At 49.3% G+C, this 15,215-nt stretch overlaps 2 non-coding genes across 2 annotated transcripts; both read left to right on the forward strand.

The window, feature by feature from the left end:
• Positions 1-2,483: 2,483 nt before the first annotated feature.
• On the forward strand, positions 2,484-2,574 carry trnar-ucu. Its single transcript is given in 2 exon segments — positions 2,484-2,520; positions 2,539-2,574. It is a non-coding gene; the product is annotated as a tRNA-Arg (tRNA).
• Positions 2,575-3,630: 1,056 nt separating this feature from the next.
• trnar-ucu lies at positions 3,631-3,721 on the forward strand. Its single transcript is given in 2 exon segments — positions 3,631-3,667; positions 3,686-3,721. It is a non-coding gene; the product is annotated as a tRNA-Arg (tRNA).
• The last annotated feature ends 11,494 nt before the right edge of the window (positions 3,722-15,215 follow it).

Consider the following 15,215-nt stretch of genomic DNA (forward strand, 5'->3'; position numbering starts at 1 on the left):
ACAGAGTGACTGACCACTTGGACAGGTGTGAGCTAGTCAAAGAGCGTCAGCATGGGTTTCTAAAGGGTAGATCGTTTCTGACTGATTTAGTTGAATTTTTTGAGGAGGCAGCTGGATAAGAGAGTGTCTATGGATGTGGTTTATGTGGACTTTCACAAGGCATTTGATAAGGTTCCACGCAAAAGATTATTAGCGAAAAGGGAAGCACATGAAGTCGGAGGTAACCTTGTGACGTGGCTTGGTAATTGGTTGGGAGGCAGGAAACAGAGAGTAGGGATAAAGGGAACATTCTCTGATTGGCGCGACGTGACAACAGGTGTCCCCCAGGTGTCTGCACTGCGACCTCAGCTATTCGTCATATATATAAATGGATGAAGGAATAGAAAGTTTTATATCCAGGTTTGCAGACGACACTAAGCCAGGAGGCTCAGTAAATTGTGTAGATGGGAGTAGGAAGTTACAAAGGCACTTAGACAGATTAAGTGAGTGGGCAAAACTGTGGCAGGCGGAGTTCAACGTAGGAATGTGCGAGGTCATCCACTATGGACTGAAAAAAGATAAAGCAGAATATTTTCTCAATGGGGAGAAATTAAGAACTGTGGAGGAGCAAAGAGATTTGGGTGTCTATGTCCACAAATCACTAAAAACTAGTTCCCAGGTGCAAAAGTGATCAAAAAGATGAATGGAATCTTGGCCTTTATCTCACGGGGCCTGGAATACAAAGAGGAAGAAATTATGCTTCAGCTTCACAGTATAGAGCGTTAGTCAGACCCCATCTGGAGACTGCGTTCAGTTTTGGGCACCACACCTCAGGAAAGATGTATTGGTTCTGGAGGGGGTGCAGCGCAGGTTCACCAGAATGTTCCCAGGCCTAAAAGGGTTAAATTGTGAGGGAAGGCTGCGTAAACTTGGATTGTATTCCCTCGAGTTTAGACGGTTGAGGGGTGATTTGATTGAGGTGTTTAAGATGATAAAGGGATTCGATTGGGTAGATACCGAGAAGCTATTTCCTCTGGTCGGGGAATCCAAAATAAGGGGACATAGTCTTAAAATTAGAACCAGGCCATTTAAGAGTGAAATCAGGAAGTACTTTTTCACTCAAAGGGTGGTAGAAATCTGGAATTCTCTCCCCCCAAAAAAGACCGTGGACGCTGGATCCATCCACACCTTCAAGAGTGAGGTTGATAGATTTTTGGTAGGTCAGGGTATTAAGGGATATGGGGAGAAAGCAGGAAATTGGAATTGAAGGATTAGTTGAGGTACGGATCAGCCGTAATCTAATTAAATGGAGGAACAGGTTAGAAGGTCTGAATGGCCTACTCCTGGTCCTATGTTTCTATGTTCCACGCACACGCACGTCTCTGTTTACCAAGCGGTAGGTAGGAACACGGTTGCTAGTCGATTGCTTTCCGGGAGTAATAATCCCTCCAAAATAAAATGGTGTCACTCAATCCACGACTGTCTGTGGGACATTTCTGTGCGCAATTGGCTGCCGCGTTTCGCCCACAAAATATACAGTCAATTCACTTTCCAGTATATTCTGTGAAGCGCTTTGAGACGTCTCAACAACAGGATCAGGCGCTGTGTCAAATGCTAGGATTATTATTATTATTGAGAGGTCAGACCCCGGGCAAGGAAGAGGGTAGACAGGGGAAGTGACGATGGGGCAAGTGGAAGAGACAAGTTTATGGTGGGAGGGTGCAGGAGACGGAGGGGTGGAGGGAGTGCGTTCCAGAGGCTGGGGACACAGTTGTTGAAGCTGCCCACAGCTGCAATCTTATTGATAGCTCATGCAGGCTGCTGTGTGTGTGTGTGTGTGATAGAGAGAGAGAGAGAGACGGACCCTATAAATCTCTGCGCTCGCCCCGAACCCACCCCACCGTCACGAGCCCACAATTTTCTGCACAGAAGGAGGCCATTCGGCTCATGGCGTCTGCGTCACTGCTGCTTCTGTTTTTTATTTTAAAAAAATCCCAGCTCTTTTCCCATTTCCCTTAATGGCTTCGACATTATATATGATTAACGCAGGCCGGCAGCTGGTTTACAGTCCGCTTACATATTCTTGGCTCTGTGGTAAATGGATGGAGATGGGATTTCAAGGTGGTGGGTTAAATAGCACCTGAATCAGTGTATGTGTCAAACTGTCTCCTTTTTTTTTTGGAAGGGTTAATTTTTTTCGCAGCTTGTCTGTGTGATGGAGGAGACAGAGAGAGAGAGAGAGAGCGAGCCAGGAGCCAGTCAGACCTTGGGGTGAAAACGGACAATAATAATATTAATAATAATCATAACCCCATGCACTTGATACAGCGCCTTATCACGTCTTCGAGACGTCTGAAAGCGCTCCACAGGATACACTGCAAAGTGTAGTGACTGTGTGTTTTTGAGGGAGAAAGTGCGAGGGAGAACGCTTGCTGCCAAATAAGCCGCGGAGCTGAAACACCGAGGCAACTGAGCAGCTGTGCAAGCACTGTGTGCCTACAGCTGGCTCTGTGGCGCAATGGATAGCGCATTGGACTTCTAGTGAATTGTCGAGGAGTGATTCAAAGGTTGTGGGTTCGAGTCCCACCAGAGTCGCAAATTTATGCCAATGCCCAAATTGTCCCGAAAATTGTAGTGAACAAGAAGGAAGGGGTTTCATTTCATCCGGGATTATACGAAGCTGTAATGGAGCTGTTTCTCCTTCTCCCTGTCTCTCCGAGAGATGTCAAGCACCCACCCCTCCCGTCTCTGTGTGAAGGGCGTGATTCAAATGCAAATTGTTGTTCTTGTTGTGGTTCTATTGCCCGGCACTGCCCCCAGATCGAATTTGGTCAGTCACTTCGTGGCTGTCTGTGGGATTTTGCTGTGTTCTGTGTTGTGTTCTCCTGCAAAAATCAGTCGCTGCGCTCGACAGCTGTTGCCCGTGAAGTGCTGTGAGATGTGAAAGGCTCTGTATCAGGTGTAAAGGATTATGATTATAGAGCACTCACTTCCATGTGAGGACCCGGGTCCGATTCCCGGGTGGGTCAGGGCACGGCGAAACGTCATGCAAGTTTCCTTCCTCCACACACACACGCACACGCGCCTCTGTTTACCAGCAGTCAGTCAATCGGTTGTTAATCGATTGGCGGATCGCTTTTCCGGGGGTAATAATCCCTTCCCCCTCCAAAAAATGATAAGTCGGTGGCTCAACCCACGTCTGTTTGTGGGGGAAGCTGCTGTGCGCAATCGGCTGCCGCGTTTTGCCCACGAAACACGCAGTCGCCTACACTTTAAAGTAATATTCCGCAAAGCGCTTTGAGACGTCTCGAAGACGCGCCGGGCGCTGCTTCAAACGCAGGGATCGCGGCCGTTACGCCGGTTACTGTGAGCGTCCACGGATTCAGTGCTTGGCCGACGGGCAGTGACTTTTAAAGTGGGAATTGGAGGCTGAGGAGGCTTGCGAAGGGTTAAGGTTTTTCCCCGCCTCAGTGGGTACGTGTGATGGACGTGCAGGGAAGGAGGGAAGGAAGGAGGGAGGGGAGGGGAGGGGAGGAGAGTCAGACGCTGCGGAGAAAGGCGACTGTGCAAGGAACTGCCAATGAACGGGGCCGAGACGGGGCTGAGCACGAGCGGAGTGAAGGGCTGTGCAGGCAGCGTGCGTGCACAGCTGGCTCTGTGGCGCAATGGATAGCGCATTGGACTTCTAGTGAATTGTGTAGAAGTGATTCAAAGGTTGTGGGTTCGAGTCCCACCAGAGTCGCAAATTTATGCCAATGCGCCGTTAGACGCAGAATTGCCCAGAAATTGCAGCGAGCGCAGTAACCTTGTCAGAATTTGCCTAAAAAAAAGCGCCTCCGTTTCCGTCTGAACTAAACAGAAATGTTCTTTAAAAAAAAAAGAAGAGGTGAGATCGGGCTGTTGGTGTGAGGGGTCATTTCCGTTTGCTTGTTTGCTGCTTTTCCTTCTTTGGCAGTCGCTCTCGCTCGCCTCCTCACGCTTCACACGTTTCACTCTCCGGCTGAGGAATTAATCCTTGTGTTTGATACAGCGCTTTCAGCACGTCATCGAGACCTCTCAAAGCGCTTCACAGCATTTTACTGTAAAGTGCAGTGACTGTGTATTTTTTAGGCAGCAGCTCACTTGCATCATCTCACAGCAGTGAAGTGAATTTAATTGAATTTCATTTAGTTTCTGGCTTTAGTAACCTACAAGTCAGACATCCTGGGGTTGTGCTCTTGCCTCTGAGTTACTAAATTGTGGGTACGAGCCCCAAATAGGGACCTTAAACTTCCCGGACAGAGCGAAACATAAGGCAAATTTCCTTACTCCGCACACCTCTGTTTACTTAGCAGTAAGTATGAACCCAGGTGTTAGTCGATTAGCGGATTGTTTTTCTGGTGTAATAACCCCTTCAAACAAAGAAACAAAATATTTAGTTGCTTGATTCACGGCTGTTTGTGGGACGCTGCTGTGCGCAATTTGCTGCCTTATTGCGCCCATAAAATATACAGTCAATTCACTTTACAGTGTATCCTGTGAAGCGCTTTGAGACATCTTAACAGCATGATAAGGCGCTATATCAAATGCATGGATTATTATTATTATTACTATTATTCAGCTCACGACAACAAATGACGTTTAACCAGCACCTTTCATGTCGGGAGGACGTCCCAAGGCGCTGGACAGTCAGGGATTTGGACCCGAGCTGGGGGTGGAGGTCAGGAGGGGTGGAGATCAGGGAGGGTGGGGGTTATAGGAGGGTGAGAAAAGGCACGGCCGAAGAGGAGTATAAACTGTTATCACCCGAGGCTCCAGTGACTCCTGTGTCGGAGTCTCACAGAAAACCGCGATTGCTTTTGAAGTTTGGAGATGACAGTCACACAAAGGCAGGTTGTAAAGTGTTGGGTTTAACACGGGAGTCTGTTTGAGCAGCTGAGCCATTGGCATCTGTTGCCCCGAGTGTGGTGTGGGAAGCCCGCTGCTCTGGCTGTGACGAGAATTCGAACAGCTTCACCAGAGCCTTGTTTTGCTTGTGATGCGGCATTTGGTGAAGCGGTTGTGACACGAAAAGGTTATTTAACCTTCGATTCCTGTTAGCTCAATTATCTGGCTCACGGTCAGTTGACGCTCCTGAGCGGGGCTGGGGGTGTAGTCCTGCATTGTCGGAGATGCCGTCCTCAGGATGAGACGTTAAGCGGAATCCTGTAGCTCAGTGGTTAGAGCCCTCGACTCGCAGGCGAGAGACCTGGGTTTGATTCCCGGCAGGTTGAAACGTTGGGCAAGTTTCCTTACTCCACACGCCTCTGTTTACCCAGCAGTAAGTAGGAACCCAATTGTTAGTCGATTGGCAGATCGCTTTTCCCGGGGGTAATAATTTCTTCAAAAAAAAAATTGGCCACTCAATCCACGACTATTTGTGGGACGTTGATGTTCGCAATTGGTTGCCACGTTTCGCCCACAAAATATACAGTCAATTCACTTTACAGTATATTCTGCGAAGCGCTTTGAGACGTCTCGAAGACGTGATAAAGGCACTATATCAAATGCAAGGGTTATTATAATTATTATCCTTAAACCGAGCTCTCATCTGGGCCCTGTTCAGGTGGACGGTAAATATATCATGGTGTTACACAAAAAAAGAAGGGAGTTTCTTCTGGTGTCTTCAATTGATAACCCCCTCCACGGCCTTGTTCCCTCCCTACCTTTGTGACCTGCTAACCCCTTATCAACCTGTCCGCTTCCTCTGCTCAGCAGGCTGTGGGCTGCTCCACGTCCCCAGCCCGGCCCACCTCACCATCAGCGGCCAGGCCTTCAGCCTCTGCCCCTACCCTTTGGAACTCCATGCCACATTCCCACCGCCTCTCTTGCCTCCTTCAAGGCCCATCTCAAGACTCTCCTCTTCGACCGATCCTTCAGTCACACTCCTACCCCCACCCTCTCCGCCCTCCACCCCTTCCTGATCCCAACCCCCAGCTCGGGTCCAAATGCCTGACTGTTCAGCGCCTTGGGACGTCCTCTGGACCTGAAAGGCGCTATACAAATGTAATTTTGCATTGAATTGTAATCATGCCGCGTAAAGGAACAAATAAGAAATTGCAATAAGCCATATTCCATACAATCCTCGGCCCTCTCTCTAACCTCACTCCTATTGTCCATCACCCAAGCTTTGCGTCTTCATAATAAAATAATAACCCTGGCATTTGATATAGCGCCTTAACTTGTTGTCAAGATCATTTTATTTTATTATATTTTATTATTTCAATTTTAAAATATAGTAAACCTAGTCCTTCCAGAAGTGTCGCTCATGAAAAGCTCCTCCTCATCTCAGTGAACATCTCAGTGAAAGTGAGACCCCATTAAATCTTCCCCCGCACCCCCCCCCACCCCACTCTATCCCTTTGGCGATCTGACCTTTCCCTCCTTTTGCTTTGTGATTTCAACTGCAGTGTCGCTCAGTCGCTGACTTGTTTTAAGTAACAAGTGCGCTGAATACTTTCCAGAATTGGGTGAGCAGGAGGCGTCCCTCCAGGGAGAGGGGGAGAGAGAGAGAGAGAGAGCGCATTCCATTCCAACAATCTATCTCTGGGATTTCCATGTGTAGATGAGATGGATGGAGATCTCAGTTTGGTTCGGAGACTCTTAACAACGGTGATGGGTTTCCACATGTGTCAGACACCTGGCTGACCCCCCCCAAAACATATCAGTCACGCGAGCTTGTGATCGGAGTGGCAAGCATGACTTTCAAATTCAAATAGCCCGAGAGAGAGAGAGAGAGAGAGAGAGAGAGCTGCTGTGTAACCCCACTCCTCCCTGTGTTATTGTACTTATAAAATTAACATGTCCAAATCTTTGACCTGTGCAATGTATCCCAGGTACATTTGGTGCTTCACTCTCTCCCAACCCCCAACCCCCACACTCCTCTCCCCACTTTGTTGAGGGATTAAAACCTGATCGAATTGTGAAACAGCTTGTTGCGCTCCTTCTGCCTTTCAAATGCCAGGAGAGATCTGAAAAGCCATGAGCCAGCATCAAAGAGCTGATGGAAACGTGTCTACGCACTTTTCTGAGCCACTGATGTGTTGTTACTGATCTGGCACAGACTGAGTCACTGCACAGGCTCCCAGAGGCTGCTGTCAACCTGTGTTTGACATCCAATCCTCACATTAAACTACATCCACTCCACATTCGGTGTCGAAAGTGAACATAAATAAACATGAGCGTCGAGCTTTCTTTTTGCTCGTCTCTAGAAACTGCAAACGAATGGTGGGAGCTAACCCAGTTTTGTTATTTCATTTGGTGAAATAACTCAATACCTAAATCATAGAGAAACGGTGCCTCTCAAACATTCACTCAAACTCATACTCTCTCTCACACACACATACACACAGACAGACAGAGAAATACAATTCAGAACACACACTTGCACACAGATACGCACATTATGCACAGACATACTCACACGAACACCTAAAAACACTCACACAGAAACATCAACACAGAATACACATACATATTAATAAAAAATAAAATATTGGTCTGTCAATCCACGAGTGTCTGGACTCCCCTGTGTGCAATTGGATTTGCCCACCAAATATGCAGTCAATCCACTTTACAGTATACGCTGTGAAATGCTTTGAGACGAATCAATGACCTGATAAGGCGCAATATAAAATGCAAGGATTATTTTATTATATTTATGACCTAACGAGCGACCCTTTGATCGAGTTCTAATAAATAAATAATCATAATCCTTGCATTTAATATAGCGCTTTTCACGTCGGGAGGACGTCCCAAAGCGCTTCACAGAACACACTATAAAGTGAATTGACTGTATATTTGTGGGCGAACGCGGCAGCCGATTGCGCACAGCAATGTCCCACAAACAGTCGTAGATTGAAAATGACCAATTTTATTATTGTTTTTGGTTGTGGAGGGATTGTTATTAGGCTCTGTGTGGAGTAAGGAAACTTGCCCAAGGTTTCGCCCTCTGCCTGGAATTGAACTCAGGTCTCTCACTTGCAAAGCGAGTGCTCTAACCACTGAGCTACAGGACTCCACGAGTCAATGAGTCACTGTTTGGCCACCAATGGCATCCATCAATATTAATATTTGGGCTTATTGTTTAATACCTTTAATAAAAGCTTTCTCGTTTCTTAACAGGGAGTGTCCAGCCACACCCTCACACTCTTCTCATTGCGGTCATAAGAAATGTTAGACAAAAAAAAACAAGAATAATATCCTTCCCATAGCGAGAGATATAAGCAAAGGCCGCGTGTATCTATGTGCTTGTATGTTTTGTGTGTGTGCATACATATTCCTATGTAGTTGAGCTCCAGTGTCACATGTACAGTACAACATTCTCTCTTTTCCTATTGCCTAAGAATAAAACACACACAACATCTCTAATGTAATATCTGTGTTGCATTATGAATAAGATGATGCTGTGATGCAGACACAGGGAGCTCAGGTCATTCTGGTAATAATGATAATATTATTATGTATTTGATAGAGCACCTTATCACGTCTTTGAGACAACTCAAAGCGCTTCACAGAATATACTGTAAACTGAATGGATTGTATATCTTGTGAGTGAAACGCAGCAGCAATTGCGTACAGCAGTGTCCCACAAACAATCGTGGATTGAGTGACCAAATTATTCTTTTTTTAAGGAATTATTATCCCCTGAAAAGCGATCCACCAATCGACTAACAACGTCTTCCTTACTGCCTGGGAATCAAACCCGGGTCCTCTTGCTTGCTTGCGAGTGCTCTAACCATTAAACTACAGGACTCAGTAGAGGTGACAACTCATTATAATCCCCCAACCTCCCCCCCCCCACTCCCTTCGCTGCTTATACCTAATTTGTCAAACCGATTGTGTGTTCAGACACCTGCAAATGAATGTGGATGTTACAAGTATCTGCTCACTTACTGACCAGGTCAGATCAATCCCCAGGCAATTGAAAGGTGCAGAGGTCGAGCTGTGAAACAGAATGATAGAATCAGGCATCACAGCAGGTCATTTAGCCCATATTGTCTGTGCTTGTCCTTGTTCCCCCCCCACCCCACTCATCTGCTCTAAGCCTTGCAATTTTATATATTCACTTTACAGTATATTTCTGTGAAACGCTTTGCGACGTCTCAACAACGTGATAAGGCGCTATATCAAATGCAATTATCAAATAATATATAATATTATTTATTCAATCCCTTTTTCAATCGTTTGTCTTCCACAACCATTGCCTCTGTTTACATAGCAGTGAGTTGTTAGTCGATTGGCAGATTATTTTTCCGGGAGTAATAATCTCTTCAAAAACAAAACGAATGGTTACTCAATCCCAAACTGTTTGTCGGACACTGCTGTATCCCATGCGCTATAACAAATACAAGGATTATTGTTATTATTCATAGTCCTGTAGCTCAGTGGTTAGAGCATTCATCTCGAGTGGGCCTGGGTTGGACAAGTTTCCTGACTCCACATGCCTGTTTACCTAGTAGTAAGTGGGAATCTGGTTGTCAGTTAATTGGTGGATCGCTTTTCCGAGGGTAATAATCCCTTCAAAAAAAAAGAAAACATAATAATTTGGTCACTCAATCCACGACTGTTTGTGGGACGCTGCTGTGTGCAATTGGCTGCAGCATTTTGCCCACAAAATATAATAATTATTATTATAATTGTTGACATTAAATACCTTCCACATTCTAACAACCATTTTCGGATTTAAAAAAATCTAACCTGATTGCAGTCGGGGAGCGGCGACAGGAGAGCGCGGGGAGGAGCCTGGGCCTACTGACCCAGGTACTTAAACTCGACGCCGGAGCGAGTGCAGCCCCGGGGGGGGGAGGTGTGGGGGCGGAGCGGGGGAACTGCGACGTCATAGATTAGTTTTCAGGTGAGTGCGCGCGCACAAAAAAAAAAAAAAAAAAAACCCTCTGCGCCCCCCCCCCCCCCCAGGGCTCACATCAGAGCCCACTATGGTCCTGTTGGGTTCGATGCCCCAATCTGCGGGATAATGCCATCCACCTGACCGCTCGCTCCCGGTCCCCGCGTGCGCACTATGGCTGCCGCTTTGACCCGAGCCCCCTCACCCCCTCCCTCCCTCCCCCCTCCTCTCTCCCCCCAAACCCTCCCCCCTCTCCATCTCTCCCGCTCTCTCCTCCTCTCTCTCCGTCCCTCTCGTCTTCTATCCCCACTTGACCCTCCCACAACCTCCCTCTGCTCCAGCCTGGGAATCCTCCGCCGGGCTCACCGCGGCACTCGGCGTTGGCTGTCCAGCAGCAGCCACACCGACTGCCCCATTCCCCACCACTCTCGCCAGCCACCCCGGACACAGACCCGGGGAGTCAACCTCTCCTCCCTCATCCCCATCTCCCCCACCCCTGCCTCACAACCTGGACCCCCCTCCCCTCCCACACACCCTTCTGTCAACCGCTCCCTCCACATCGGACTGCAAAATGTCCGCTCCCTCTGCAACAAGGCCCTGGTCATCAACGATCTCATCCTTGATGAGAACGTTGATATCATGGCCTTGACAGAAACGTGGCTCACCCCAGGCGACACCTTCCCCCTCACGGAGGCCACGCCACCCGGCTACACCTCCCACCACATCCCCCGCCCCAACCGCCGTGGCGGTGGTGTTGCCCTTATCTCAAGGACACCACTTGCCCTATCCCCCTACTCCTCTGGCTCTTTCCCCTCCTTCGAGCACCTCACCCTCTCCCACCCCTCATTCCTCTCCCTTAAAATCCTCCTCCTCTACCGGCCCCCTAAAACCTCTCCCACCTTCATCTCTGACATTTCAACACTCCTCACATCTCTTTGCCTCTCCTCTGATCGCCTCATCATCCTGGGCGACTTTAACCTACACTTCACCCCCTCCTGCTCCATCTCCACAGACTTCTCTTCCCTGCTCTCCTCACTCAACCTTTCCCTACACATAAACTCCCCCACTCACAGTCACGGCCACCCACTCGATTTGGTGATCACCCGGGGCCTCAGTGTCTCGGATGTCACTATTACCGACAAGGCCATCTCCGACCACTACTTCATCTCCTTCACCACCTCCACCCCCCTCCCCACCTCCACCAGACCCACCACCATCTTCTACCGCCCTTGGAAGAAGTTACCCCCACAATCCCTAACCGATGCCTTGGAGTCCTCTGAACTCCTCTCCCTCTGGCCTTCAACCCTCACCGACCCCTCTTCTCCTCTCTCCCTCCTCCACAATATCCTCTCCTCCACACTCGATACTCTTGCCCCCATCACTTCCCGCACTGTCTCCTACTCCCGCTCCTCCCCCTGGTACACCACCCACCTCCGCTCACTGAAATGCCAGGTGCGGGCTGCTGAGCGCACCTTTGTCAAATCCGGCTTAACGGTCCACCGACAAATCTGGCTGGACCTCCTCAAAATTTACCGCTCCACTCTAGCCTCGGCCAAGTCGTCCTTCTACTCCAGGATAATCCTGGAGGCGAAGAACAACCCCAGGCTACTGTTTTCCACCACATCCCGACTCCTCCGTCCCCCCCGCCACCCCGCGCAGGTCATCTCCTCCAACCTTCACTGCGAGGAGATGCTGGATTTCCTTGAATCCAAGATCAAGGGAATCCGCTCCGCGGTCACTTCCCCTCCAACTTCCACCCACCACCCACCCCTTCCCTCCCACACTCCGACTCCTACCCATCCTCCCCTACACACCTTCGTACCCGTTTCCCCACCCTCTGTCACTGAACTCATCCTATCCCTAAAACCAACCACCTGCTCCCTTGACCCCATCCCCACTCCACTCCTTATCTCCCAGCTCCATTTTCTTGCCCCACACATCACTGACATCATAAACCTGTCCCTCTCCTCTGGCTCTGTCCCCATTCCATTAAAAACTGCCATCATCACGCCCACCCTGAAAAAACCCTCCCTTGATGCGTCGCAGCTATCAAGCTACCGGCCCATCTCCAACCTCCCCTTTCTCTCCAAGGTCTTGGAAAGAGTTGTCGCCTCCCAACTGCGCTCTTTCCTCTCCACCCATTCTCTTTTTGAACCCCTTCAGTCAGGTTTCCGTGCTGCTCATAGCACAGAAACTGCCCTGGTCAAGGTCACCAATGATATCCTGACCATCTGTGACCAGGGCTCCCTCTGTCTCCTCGTCCTCCTCGACCTATCGGCAGCATTCGATACGGTCGACCACGCTATCCTACTCCACCGCTTGTCCTCCCACCTCAACCTTCAAGGCACTGTCCTTGAATGGTTTAGCTCTTACCTTTCCCACCGTCTTCACTTCGTCTCAACGAATGGCTTCTCCTCCACCCCCCGTACTGTCTCATGTGGTGTCCCTCAGGGCTCTGTCCTCGGTCCCCTCCTCTTCACCCTCTATATGCTCCCCTCGGTGACATCATCCGCAAACATGGGGTTAACTTCCACATGTATGCGGATGACACCCAACTCTACCTTTCCTCCTCTACTCTCAACTCCACGACCACCGATGTCCTGACAGCCTGCCTGTCCGACATCGAGTCCTGGACGAGAGACAACTTTCTTCAGCTCAACGTGCGAAAAACCGAGGCCCTCCTGATTGGCTCACGTCAGCGCCTCCGCACCTCAGGCGCTGACACCATCAGCATCCAAGGCTGCACTCTCCACCTCTCAAAGCCAGTCAGGAACCTCGGCGTTTTGTTCGACCCTGAGCTGTCCTTTCTCCCTCACATCCGCACCACAACTGGCACCGCCTTCCATCACCTCCGGAATATCGCCAGATTACGGCACTACCTCACCCCTCACGCTGCTGAAACCCTGGTTCACGCCTTTGTCACCTCAAGGCTGGACTATGGGAACTCTCTCCTCGCCGGCCTTCCCGCCACCTCCCTCCACAAGCTGCAGGTCATTCAGAACTCTGCAGCTCGTGTACTGTCCCGCACCAGGCTTCGGGACCACATCACTCCCACCCTCGCTCGCCTCCACTGGCTCCCCATCCCCCAGAGGATTGATTTCAAGATCCTCATCCTCACCTACAAGGCCATTCACGGCCTTGCTCCCTCCTACCTCTCCAACCTACTATCCCCCTACCTACCTGCCCGTACCCTCCGTTCCTCTGGCTCCGGTCTGCTCCACGTCCCCCGCCCCAACCGCCCTACTATCGGTGGTCGGGCCTTCAGCCTCTCAGCCCCGAGGCTCTGGAACTCCATCCCCCAGTGCCTTCGCCTTGCTTCCTCCCTTTCCTCCTTCAAGGCCGGTCTCAAAACCTTTCTCTTTGACCGTGCCTTCAGCTCCCCTCTCGACTCTCTTCCTCCTCCTCGCTCCCTCCCTTCCCTCCCCTCACCCTGACCATTTCCCCCCTCCTCTCCCTCCCTTCCCTCCCCTCACCCTGACCATTTCCCCCCTGCTCGGGTCATGACCCAACTGTGCAGCGCCTTGGGACGTCCTCCTGACGTGAAAGGCGCTCTATAAATGGAATCTTGTTGTTGTTGTTTAACCTTTTTTTGGTCAGCCGGGTGTCTGACACTTGCGGAAACCCATCACCGTTGCTTAAGAGTATCCAAACCAGACTGGGAATTCCCTGCCTCCCATCTACACATGGAAATTCCAGAGATAGGTTGTTGGAATGGAATGCGCTCTCTCTCTCTCCCTGGAGATACGCATCCTGCTTACCTAATTCCGGAAAGTATCAGGCGCAGGTCGGCAAGAGCCAAGGCTTCGGGGACCCCAAAGTGTGCGTTGGGGTAACTGCTAAGGGGCTAACTAGCTAAAACTGCATAGCTTGCTATGGATATCGCTGTCTGGCTAAGCTTTCCCGCTGCTAGGACCACCTACCCATTTCCCAGGAGCTGAGTGGGAAGTTTGCCTCTCTGAGCCCTATCGATGAGCTAAGCTGGCTGGTCTGTTGTATCATTTGCCCCAAAGAACTGCGGACCCTCCTGGCTCAGGAACGAGACTAGCAAAACCGCTGCAGAAAAACAACTGGATACCGACATTCCGTGAACAAGCACGTCACTTTATTACTTTACAAAATAAGACGAAATGGGACCAGGCGGTGATGCATCACTGATATTCTCTGGCTTACTCCGCACCATTTGATCTGAGCTCTCATTTCCTTTCCCCGTCATGTATATGTGTCTTTCTCACCAGGAGTTTTAAAGTTTCCTGAGGTCAGAAGCAATTAATATCCCAGGAATGAGAGGGAAGTCTGTAAATACAGTATATTTCACCCACAAACTACACAGTCAATCCACTTTACAGTATATTCTGTGAAGCTCTTCAGTCTGAATCCCTAAGAACTTAAGAGTCAAACTCAATAGACTCTAAGGATTTGGTCAGTCAATAATAACAATAAAAATAATTTTGACACTCAATCCATGACTGTTTGTGGGACTCTGCTGTATGCAATTGGCTGCGGCATTTCACCCACAAAATGCACAGTCCATCCACTTTACAGTATATTCTGTGAAGCGCTTTGAGACATCTCAAAGATGTGATAAGGCACTGTATCAACGACAACAACTACAAATTACATTTGTATCATGCTTTTAACATCAGGAGCACGTCGCAAGACTCTGGACAGTCAGGGATCCACTTCTGGGCTGCTGGCTTGGATCAGGAGGGGGTGGAGGGCGGGGAGGGTAGGGGTAGGAGGGTGACTGAAGGCATGGTCGAAGAGGAGAGTCTTGAGACAGGTCTTGAAGGAGGCGAGAGAGGGGGTGAAGCTTAGCAGCTGTGGGATGGAGTTCCAGAGGGTGAGGATGAAGACACTTGTGCAAATGGTGGAGCGGGCAAGGCGGGGGACATGAAGCAGGCCGGAGCCCACTGAGCTGGGGGAGCGGACAAGTTGTTAGGGGGTTAGGAAGTCACAGAGATATTATCAAACACAAGGATTATTATAATTATCAGAATCATTGCACTCTCCCCCCCCTCTCAATATCCACAATTTATTGAAGGTGACAGGGTTATGTTGAGGGGATATATTTTATGTCAGATTATTTCACGATACCCACGTAGAGTCGGAGTAAACAATTTTGCATATCTGACCCATTCAGACCCACATCTGACTCATTCCTGCATTCCTCAGGGGTCACTGCAAAGACAAGAGCATTCCCATCAGAATAATCCTGGTGAGTTAAGTAGTTAAGTTCATCTGATTATAGGGTCAAAAAGTCATATTTCATATTGCTCTCGCTGAACTGTGGATTTTAATCCGCACCAACCACCCAAAAAAATTCCTTTTGTTTGATCCGGCTGGACTGAAAATGCATATTCACACTCCCACC

This window comes from Callorhinchus milii, unplaced genomic scaffold (genome assembly GCF_018977255.1).
Source record: "Callorhinchus milii isolate IMCB2004 unplaced genomic scaffold, IMCB_Cmil_1.0 Scaffold27, whole genome shotgun sequence".
NCBI classification, from domain to species: domain Eukaryota; kingdom Metazoa; phylum Chordata; class Chondrichthyes; order Chimaeriformes; family Callorhinchidae; genus Callorhinchus; species Callorhinchus milii.